The sequence below is a fragment of the Cynoglossus semilaevis genome, chromosome 15 (assembly GCF_000523025.1).
Source record: "Cynoglossus semilaevis isolate Cse_v1.0 chromosome 15, Cse_v1.0, whole genome shotgun sequence".
Classification (NCBI taxonomy): Eukaryota; Metazoa; Chordata; class Actinopteri; order Pleuronectiformes; family Cynoglossidae; genus Cynoglossus; species Cynoglossus semilaevis.
In genome coordinates, this window is record NC_024321.1 from 8269615 (window position 1) to 8280401 (window position 10787).

Below are 10787 nucleotides of genomic sequence, written 5' to 3' on the forward strand. Positions count from 1 at the left end.
TGAGGGGGAGGGGGGAGGGGTAGGGGGGAGGGTGGGGGGGGGGGGTTACCTGTGGCCCTGGCTCCAACTGGGAGTAATTTAGAACAGACTGCTCCCAATGTGTTCATTAGGTTGTGATTGGGCTGAGCGCAGGTGGGGAGGGCCTGCCCAGCCTGACGCTGAATAGCCCTGATTGTGCCCAGCATAAAACGCCATCTGTTTCAATGAGGGCAGGAGGCAGAGATGGAGAGACAGAAAAAGAGAGGAAGAGAGACAGAGAGAGAGAGAGAGAGAGAGAGAGTGGGTGGGTGGGAAACTAGTGGTAAACTGTCCTCTAATATCTGGACATGCGTACTAGTAAAGAATACTGTATTCATAGATGTGTCAAATCCAGAAGTTAAATTTAAAAAGCCAGTCAATCAGAGGGTCACTTATAGAGAACAACAATCATTCACATTTATGCTCAAACTATTAGTCTGGTAACATGTCCACAACGTTATTGCGACGTGGAGACAAGGGCTCCAGCAGGGGGTGCTTTGAGCAAACCCTAATCTTAGAACATAGGTTTTCAAAGTGTAGCATTCAAGGACTCACTCCAAGAAGCATAAAACAGCCTTGTGCTCTGACTTTAACCCCCCACCTTTGTTTCATGTCTTCACTGAAGTGTTCTATCTCCCTAACCCTCTTTTCACCCATTAGTATGAGAAGACATGTAGCCTGTTAGCAGTACAGCCTAAAACAGGACATGTGAAGAGCTCCAGTCTGTTTTGGTGGGACACTTGATCGCAATTCCTCTAAAGGTCTCGAAGATTACGTAAGATTTAATTTAACTTTTTTTCCGAAATGACCATCTTTAGTCACGTCTAGTTAAAATTTCAAAAGACAATTTTTACTTTGAATCTCTGTTCACTCAGAGGATAAGAGCCACAGAGGAGGAGGCCACAGTTTGTCGTCGACTTTTAAGGCGTCTTTATCGGGCTTGGCAGCGTGGTCTTGCGTGTCCAAGCCTGGCTGTGTTTTTCATCCTTTGTGCCGTCCAAGGTGTGTCCAATGCACTGGCGCTTTGTGAGGAAAAAGAGACGACACATCACATTCTGTCCTCTGTCCCGTGCTGGGAGGTGGGGGTGGGGATGGGGGTCGGCTGTACAACAGCAGGGGAAAGAGAAAAAAAAGCAAACTTGTAGAAAGCTGTGTGTCTTCAAAGCTCAGACGCACAAAGGCTTATAAAGCGTTACTTCATGCAGAGTTGTGCCAGATGTAATTCCGGGGGTTCCTGGAGATAGAGAATCACATGCAATGTCTAGCTCCACCCCTGACACCATGAAAGGACTGCAGCTAAGAAGCTCCAACTGCAAAGGGGGGTGAGCAGAAGTTTACTCACTTTGATGCAGCATAAACAAGAGAATTATTAAGTTATACTCCAGGTTGTAGTGTTTGTTTGTATTTGCCCAGAGCAGTATAGTGCCGGGAGCTCAGCAGACACGGGGACTGTCCGGCCCTAGAAATTAGAGGGTACGAAACCAGGAGGTAATTATCTGTGTCTTTATCGTGCTGCTGTAATGCTCTCGAGTGTGAGAATGATTTGATATTTTGATTGATTGTTAAAAATTCCCAGAGGCAGGCAGTGAGAGCATAATGCAGGGCAAGTACATATAGACTGTAATTCTCCTGATCAACCTGACTGGTCCTCATCTGTTTCCTGTGACCTCCTGCTGAGACGGGACAGGTGCTGAGTGTGCATTGTTAAAAATGTTCCAAGGCACAAAGGCTGCCACTGACAGGTACGTTTGTGTGCACTCTCCACTCAGCTGGCGTCTGCTGGTGGGCATGTTCACGAGTGTGTTTTGGCTCCCTGACAGTAGAAGGTGATGGGTGTGGAGGAGAGGGTGGTCCCACCGCTTTAAGACTGCAGATGGGGTTCCCACAGGAGGGACACGCCCCGGTTTTTTCCAAGACAGAGATGAAGGCTAACATGGCGACAGATCTTTGCATCTGTAAAGAAATGTAGACATAAAGCCTTGGAAGAGCAGGTTGCTTGTCTCCTTGTGTGACAAGTCCAATGCCCCCCCCCCACTCCCCATTGAAATATAATGTCTGAAAATCATCAGTGTGTTGACTCTGTCAAATTGTATCAGTAGAACTGCACCATCTTTTTTTCTATCAAGGGGAAACAGTGTTGGCACTAACCATCGAGTGGCTAATTGGCTCCGGCCTTTACCAGACAGACACTGTTTGTCTTCTAGACTTTTCCTCCATGTTAGATCAGGATTCATGTTTGTTTTAGAGCTCCTCAAATATAAAAGCATTAGTTCTACAGGCTGGGAGTTACAGTGGCTAAAATTACATCTGGTCTGGGATTAGAGTGGAAATGAAGAGACTCGTTTACCTAAGTTATATTAAACTGAACCTGCAGATGAGAAGAAGTGGAGCCTCATTCACTGCTTCGACGCATATTAATAAGTCTGAACTTGTAGCTCATGGCAAAATGTGAGAGAACTGAAGTGGATTACACCGTCTGATGATGAACAACGTTGGAAAACGAAGTAAAAAAAAAAGCTAAATGAAATCACAGTGTCAACAAAGAATTCCAACATCACGCATCCTTTTTTAGGTTATGTTGGTGTAGTATATACAATATATATCCATTAATCAGTACCCATGGACTCAAAACTCTATCTGACAGGAACAGTTTCACCCCAACTTTTGAGAATAATGTTAATCAACTGATTTTCAAGTTTACTTTACATCTCCTCTGCAGGCATACATCCAGTGTTTGTTCAGATGGGTAAAACGACATTGTCTGCTCAACATCAAATTAAGTCTCATCCATGATTAGACTGGAAAAGAAGGACCTTGTGTATCTAAGTGATATTAAATGGACCCCGCAGAGCAGCAGCGATGACGGCACGCTGCTGCTCATCGCGTCCTTGAATATCAATCATCCAGTACAAAATTTGACTATTATTCTATGGTGAAGACTGACATTTCAGCTAAAGACAGTCGATTAAAGACGTGGCAGACAGATTGTTATTTATAAATTATTAAGTCAATTTGCCCATGCAATAAGATGCTTTTTTAACATGATGATTTTCCTAATAGTTTCCTAGTCCTAATATATATATATATAAATATTACATATACATATACATATACACACACACTAAGATACATACATCTACACATACTGTTATGAATCAGGGACTTCAAATGGCGTTACTAGCACCCCCTGCTGGAGCAAAGTTTAAACATACAGTGTGTTTACTCTATCTACCCGGGCTAACACGTAACACCAGCAGCAGTAAAACCTCCATTAATTGAACTGGCTTCACCGTTGAACTGTGCAGGGCTCATTTAGCGACTCATCATTGTTACGTGTCCAAATGAAACTTTTGGATGGGCTGCAGGCCTGCTTGTATCTCTCCACAGGCACACATCCTCCACAGGTCACGGAACAAAGCACAAGGGGCAGCGAGCAAGTGTCAGGAGTCACAGTATCCCAAGGGTGCCTCCAGTCTCATCCCAAAACCTCTACCAGTTTTCAAAGCCCTCCTGCAGCACAGGTCCTCATCAGTGAGTGCCCTCAACGCCCTCCTGTGTATACACACTCCACCACACACTCCTCTGTGGTGGGTGAAGGTGGAGCCTGAGTGCATCACCTGGAGCCCTAAGTACATGACAAAAAGGCCTGGTCTGTCCGAAACCTGCCTGGGACTCAGCAGGGGGGCAATAATGATGCTGAGGGGGCAGAAACACGTACAGGGGGCAGATTTCATTTTTCTTCTTATTTCACAAAGACTTTTCACACATTTTTGTGTGAAAACTCAAAGAGCAGCTAGACAGTTTCAACCCATGAGAGATAATTAGTCATCACCGTCCACCGTGGTCCTGTTAGCCTGTGTGCACACTGTCGGAAATTGAAAATATTTAATCACTGGACTGAAGGTTCATTTAATCATGGCCATAATAAAGAGTTTTAATTAGGGATGATATTAGCATATTATGTAATATCTGTAAGAATCTTTATCAGTTTTATCTCCAATAATGGAAACCCGATAACACAATACCTGGGTTTCACCAAATGATGTGAGCCCTGAAATCGTTTTGGGGATAAACAGCGGTATATTAAAGCAAAGGTCACTAGATGGCAGCATTGCGGCTCATTTAATCGATCTCATAGTCATACAGTGGTTTGAACAGTACAGATAAAAAATAAATATTACCAGGCCTATATCGGAGTCGGAAATTACAGTAAGTGTTTGGACAATATTGGCATATCGGATATCGGCAAAAAGTTAATAAACTGACATCCCTTGTTTAGGCACAGGACAATGAACTTTGCCGACATTTGCAATTAAAGACAAATAAATGTTAATATTAACTGTGGGACTATTAGACTGTCCACTTGGTTCTGATGAAAACATTCTAAAATGATTGACGGTAGCATCTACAGAGTTACAGGTCAAACTTATCAACCTGGTTGTATTGAATGGGTAAGTATATGGTGCTGAGGTCAAAGACACTCCCCTCTGTCTGTTTGTTTTTCTTTTCCAATTATTGATGATATTTCTGGGTGGATATATTGGGATTAGACAAATATAATGGGAAGTATTGTTTATTACAGGTTGACGAGCTGCTTCTAAAATCCAGAGAGGAAGAAGTGAAGCAGGTAGATGAGAGGGATTAACTTATATTAAATAAATAACAGAAATCAATCTCTTAAATATATATATTTTAATAATACTTTATGCATTTGAAATATATTTGAGGCAAGTTTTTTATTACATTTCATTTCAGGGTTTCGGCCCACCTTCAGAAAATGTCTTTAGCCAGTCGGAGGATTTAGTATTCACACAACAAATAGGTAATATTGGAACACTGCAGTTACACGGTGTGTGGGGGCATTCTTCTACAGGGAAAAGGGCAATTTATACATAAACAATTAACAACAATCAGGGCTGATGGTCCACTCAAACAAAATTTCATGAAAATTTTCATGAAATTTCATTACTATGAACTATCTGTACTGAATGAAGAGTTGAACTGAAGTGATCTCACTTCAGTCAAACCAGCTAAATGGGTGAGAATTAAGATGATATTGTAGCGTGGGATGAGGCTCTTATGCATACATAACATGTTGATGCTGGGACCCCTGCTGGGAGAGGCACGACAAAGACTCTCTAACAGCAATACCTCTGGGACAGCTAATGATTAATTAGCTTGTGTCATTAAGTGAGGCAAATGTCAGCCCAGCTTCCTGGGGAAGCTGTCGCACCATGTGTAGGCTACTCACAAGTTTCCCCCTCAGGTGCCGCTCAAGTCTGGGAATGGGGGTACACGACAGTGTTATTAGTCAAATCCTGACCTCTTGTGGTTAAAAGAAGAACTACGCCATTACAAAGCCGCGTCAGAACATTTGCTGCCAACCTTTTTGTTTTTACTCGAGAAATTCTTCTTAACGAAACACAAAACGATTTATAAATAAACAAATAAATCTTGCATGATTTATTTTTAAAAGGTTTCCAGATAAGAACTGGGAGCATTTCCCTGTGTCTGATCACTGACCGCTAAATTAGGTGAGGTGACCTCTGACCTTCCAAGGTCATTTCCTTTACTGACAAAGGCACTGATGTCCAAATCATTGTTCATGAACTGGCCTAAAGCACACAGGCTGAGACAGAAGACCTGGCATCACCTTCATTTTTTGACACATTTGATGTTTTATTGTTGTTGGATAAAGAAAGTCAAAAGTACAGAAAAAAAAATTTAAATTTAAATTTAAAAATCAAATGAACGCATTTCTTACCCGGAATCTGATTGTGCAGGCTGAAGCTGACGGCTTTCCCGGTTACCTTTCAACCTAATCCAAATTACTGAGAATGCACTTACATGAAGTGGAACTGTTTCCTCCACTATGCTGATGACCACTGGCTGCTTCAGTTAAGCTGACACTGGTGGAGATCATCACTGAATCCTGGCCTGCTACAAGATCAGACCAAGAAGAAGTGACAAGGCCTCTCGCTTAACCAGAGAGTGGCACCGCCACAACGTAGATCCACTTAACACACGCACACGCACGCACACACACACACACAGTGTGTTAAACACACAAACACAATCTGCTCCACCCTCACATAGACATACGCTTACAAAAGCACACCTGTCAGGGTCTTTCCACTGCATGAGCAAAAGCAAAGAAGTCTGCTCCCCCCCCCATGTCTCTCTGTATGTGGTATGCCATGTCTGTTATATTAAAGCAAATCCATTCAGTTCCCACTTTCTCATCTGAAATAATGGCATGAGCAATTTTCACATTAAGACAAGCTAGGACACATGCCGTCTCTCTCTTTCTCTCCCAGTCTTTCATTCTCTCCATCTCTCCTCGCAGTGAATGGATTCAGACGTGGGCCCCTGTGACTGTGATCTCTAATCTTCCTTTGAAGATTAAGACCATTTACAGATAAAAACAGTAAACTCAAACCTGTAAATGATGTTTTATTTTATGCACTATACACAAAACCACCCATAATGAATTGGTTTACTCATACCTACAAGTGTTGGCGATTTTTGTCATTTACCTCAGGCAGTAGGACCGGAGGCCCCGCCTAGAGCCTCTGATTGTGTCTGTCTACTGGTGTGTGACGTTCATTTGAAGGGTGGTGGGGGTGGAGGGGTCTGTCAAATAGCATGATTGAATTAAAGTGCACTTTGGTGCAGAGTCTGCCCTCTTTGCCACTTCGCACCATAACATGTCTTGTCCGAAAATAATTAGGGTGAGGCCTTGGGTGATGGAGTGGCCACATCCTCAATGGTCAAAGGAAGGAGTAGTTTGGCTGTGAATGGAAGCTCCCATCTTAAAAAACACTCTATTTCTTTACACTTGAGGTTTGTTGTCTTTTGTCACTATTATCCCCATTCACCATTTGCTTTCATGCAGCTGTGGCCCTCTTTAAAAAAGTCTTTGTGCCAGCAGCCTGAATACAGGGAATGTGTCCATGCCAGGTAGCCCTTATTACAAGTTAATCTCCTGAAAGAGTCTCATACAAGTACTTTTAAATTCTCTCCGAGCCACAGAGGGCTCATCATCAATCGAGTACTTCTCCTCTTTGTACCACTGATGAGTGCGCTGCACGGCCAGTGACAATAGCCGCAAAGTGTGGCAAAGTAATCACCTTCTGGGGAAAACACAAGTAATTACTTCTAAACTGTTTGGGCTTTGGAGACAACTGCTGTTGTGCAATAAAAAGGGAAGACTCCGGTTGAAGAGCGTGATGTTTGCTCTCAATCTGTCTGCCTGCATTGATTTACTTTGCTCCAGCGCGTCCTCGCATCATCACATACGTGTGCATTGTCCTAACGTTGTATGCGTCTCCTTATTTTGGCAACATCATTTTTTCCTGTATCCCTATGACAACATCCATCCATCCATCCATCCATCCATTTTCATCCACTTCTAAGTTACCGGGCCACGGGGGCAGCAGTCGCCACCCAAATCACACTGCACCGTACCAACCCCCCGAACCTTCCTGCGAGTGGAGGGTCCGCTGAAAGGTACCAACCCTCTGGAGGTGAACCCTGAGGTTCCACACCAATGACAGACACATTGCCTCTGAGCCAAAGCACCACCCTATGACAACATTCATTCTGATTAGTAAACTTATGCTGTTGTTTTCCTTCTTTCAACTAAAAGATGAAAACGTATGTAAGGCTCCCCCCTCTCCAACAGAGGGCGTCATTGACATATTTGTAACTGCATGTGTCAACAGGATTGTTTTGACATTATTGCTGCACATAAATATCAACCACTGTCTTAATTTGGATATGTATACAATAATAATTTAAATTATTATTACAATATATGATTGTATAGATGGTAAACACACAATCTGAACATTTTATAAAAATGTGTCAAATTATGATCTGTTACTGATTTAAGTTTTGTTTTAATTTCTCCTAAGGTAACTTGTCATCTTTGTCACATTAGTGCGTTAGGTTAGCTAACGTGAGCTGCACGGATTACAGCAACAATAGATGAGAACAAAGTTTATTCTATTCACACTTCCAGCAATGCTGTATATATAATGTGGGTTGATGGCGCTGGAACTCTGATTGTTCCAGCAGCCGGATTATTGAGATTTACAGACTGAGGGACAAGGACTGAATGTGGTATTAATACGAATTCCCTCATTTCCTCTTTGGTCATCTTGTCCTTAACAAACCTTTACAGACTGATGATGACTGCTGATCTCATTTTGAGCCAGCAGAGGGCAGAAAACGACCAATGTAGGGCTGACAGAATGCAGAGTAAAATAGTTATGGTCATTACCGTCAGTGTGACGTTAACTGATTTAAACTGAACTGTTTAGTTCTAAAGCCCCAATAGCCAAGGTACTCGTTCTCAAAGCACTTTGTTATAAATTAAATTCTATGCATTTTTAGAAAATACTTGTCAGAATACCTGGACCACGTACCATGTATAATTATAAGTATTTGAAATAATACATATTTTCCCAAATTTTTTACCACCTGATCACTCATGCCCATGTCAACAATGTTAGTAAATGGCGTATTTAAAGACATGTTTTAATCAAACAAAAATGCTACAATCACCTGTATCATCTGAATGAATCATTAAAATGTTTTTCTCCACACCCATGCCAAAGTGCTTCTTCAGTGTGTGATGTGATTTTAGGTGTGAAACACTTTGCTGTTTAGCGGTGGGGCAATCAGATAAATATGGCATCTTTATATTAATCTAAAAACTGTAAAGTCCATTAGAACCAAATGTGTTCTGTAAATGTGGGCTACACAAATCAATAGACTTGAAAAAGGGGTCGAATGTTGTTCAAGACCTCCACCTTAGAGAGTTCTGGGAGGTTTTACTGGTTTTTATTTGCTGGCTGTTCAACATATGGCGAGTCATGACGACAGGAGAACGAGTAAAAATGAAACCAACAGCTGCAGATAGATTTCCTCATTACTGTTCAGCCTTAATGTGACCTTTGTGAAGTAGTCACCAGGGAACATCAAACAGCCACATGAGTGGTTTTATGCACATTACAGCTTTGTCTGTTTAATGGTTCCAAACGTACACGCCATCACTGCTCTGCCCTGGATGTCTAATATCTGTGAGACGAAGGATCTGACCAAAGTCCAAACACTTGTCTTACAGTGGTGTTGTCCATTTGTGCTGTGCTGGAACCTGTGGCCTTATATTTGCCAACATTTCTCAGTGTGGGCTCGGTCCACTGACTGCATGTGGTAGGTTGTAGTTATTCTTTCTTATGTGGTAAAAACATACATTTTTAGCTGCAATCTGTGAAAGTCAAAATGGAGTAGACAATGAATCATATTTGACTGACCAAACCTAGGTATGGAATGCGGCCCACAATCCAAATAAAACCAAACGCTGGCTATTTCCTAATCTTGTACTGAATAATGATTAATCCAGTATATGTCCAGAAGAATGTGACATATTCTGGAAAACATAAATTAGCCAAACTTGTTGGCTGATGTAAACAAATCAGGGTTGAAAAGTCCACATTTTAAATATCTGGTCATGGACCACACTCTGTCCAGACTAGGGTAGCATGTAGTTTCCATCATCTAGATACCACAGAGGGAGCAGACAATGTCACTCTGTTCTACCATTACAGACACAGACCAATCTTGCAATTCAGTAATCTACTGTACCTGTGAGTTTGTCCTGCTAACACATACTAATACAAATTAGAAGGACACCTGGGCCCATGTCAGACAATCCAAGTCTCTGTCTTTGAACCACAGTCAGTTCAGAAAAGCATAAAAATATCTACCCATCTCTTTGTGGTCACAGTATCTCATTTGTAAACTAAATCCAAAGCAGCACAGGTCGCTGCCTAGTCACATCAAAAGGCTGTTTGATCGCTGGACTAGAGTGAAGACCTAAATGAAAATGGCTAATGACGAGTGTTGATCAGTATTCCTGTTAATTATTCGGACTAATTGGGTTGTGTAACGCATTATGGGATTTTTTTTTGTGTGTGTGCAGTAAATACATCTTTTTTTAAGAATCCATTTATGTTCCCTGGATGGTGGGTTTGTCCTCATTACAGAGGTTTAATGGCTACTTTTGATTGGAGCCTATTGCTGCCATAAGTTTACATATGGGAACTAGAATGATTCAGTGAGTAATATTGAAAAAAGGGCAGACTTATTTAAACTAGCAAATGTGTCCACTATGGGTTATTCATCAACTGTTGACCAATCTTTTTTCAGAAATGATGACAGAGGCAACAGACAAGAGATGACAAAAATAAAAAGTAAATTAGACAAAGACCAAACCGAAAATGAAAGCTCTAAGGGAAAAGACAGGAGGTTCAAGATGCTGGTCCAAATTTCAGTCAGGAGAAAGGTTGAATAAAATCAAATGAATGCAGAGGCAAATACAAACTGACACAGGTAACAGCCTGAATGGTGTCTTAATTAGCAGGACAAGAGGAACAAGTTTAATTATAAAAGGAGCATCCAACCATGGTTGGCATGCAAGTGTTGAATGCAACAGCAATGTTTCTCAGTGGAAGATTGTGGATTTATATTGTTTAAAAAAAAACATATTCTACTGCTGCATCAATACAGCCTGGAAGGTTCACTAGTCCATCATCATTCAAACTCCCAACTTGGAGAAATCCCACACACACATGTGGGAACATGGAAATACAACACAGAGGCCAGAGTTCAAACCAAGATCACTAATATACACTGCAAAGGAGATTCCACAAGTCCAAACATAAGTCTCTGTGCAGACAACAATGCCTGTGGCAGAAACTCCT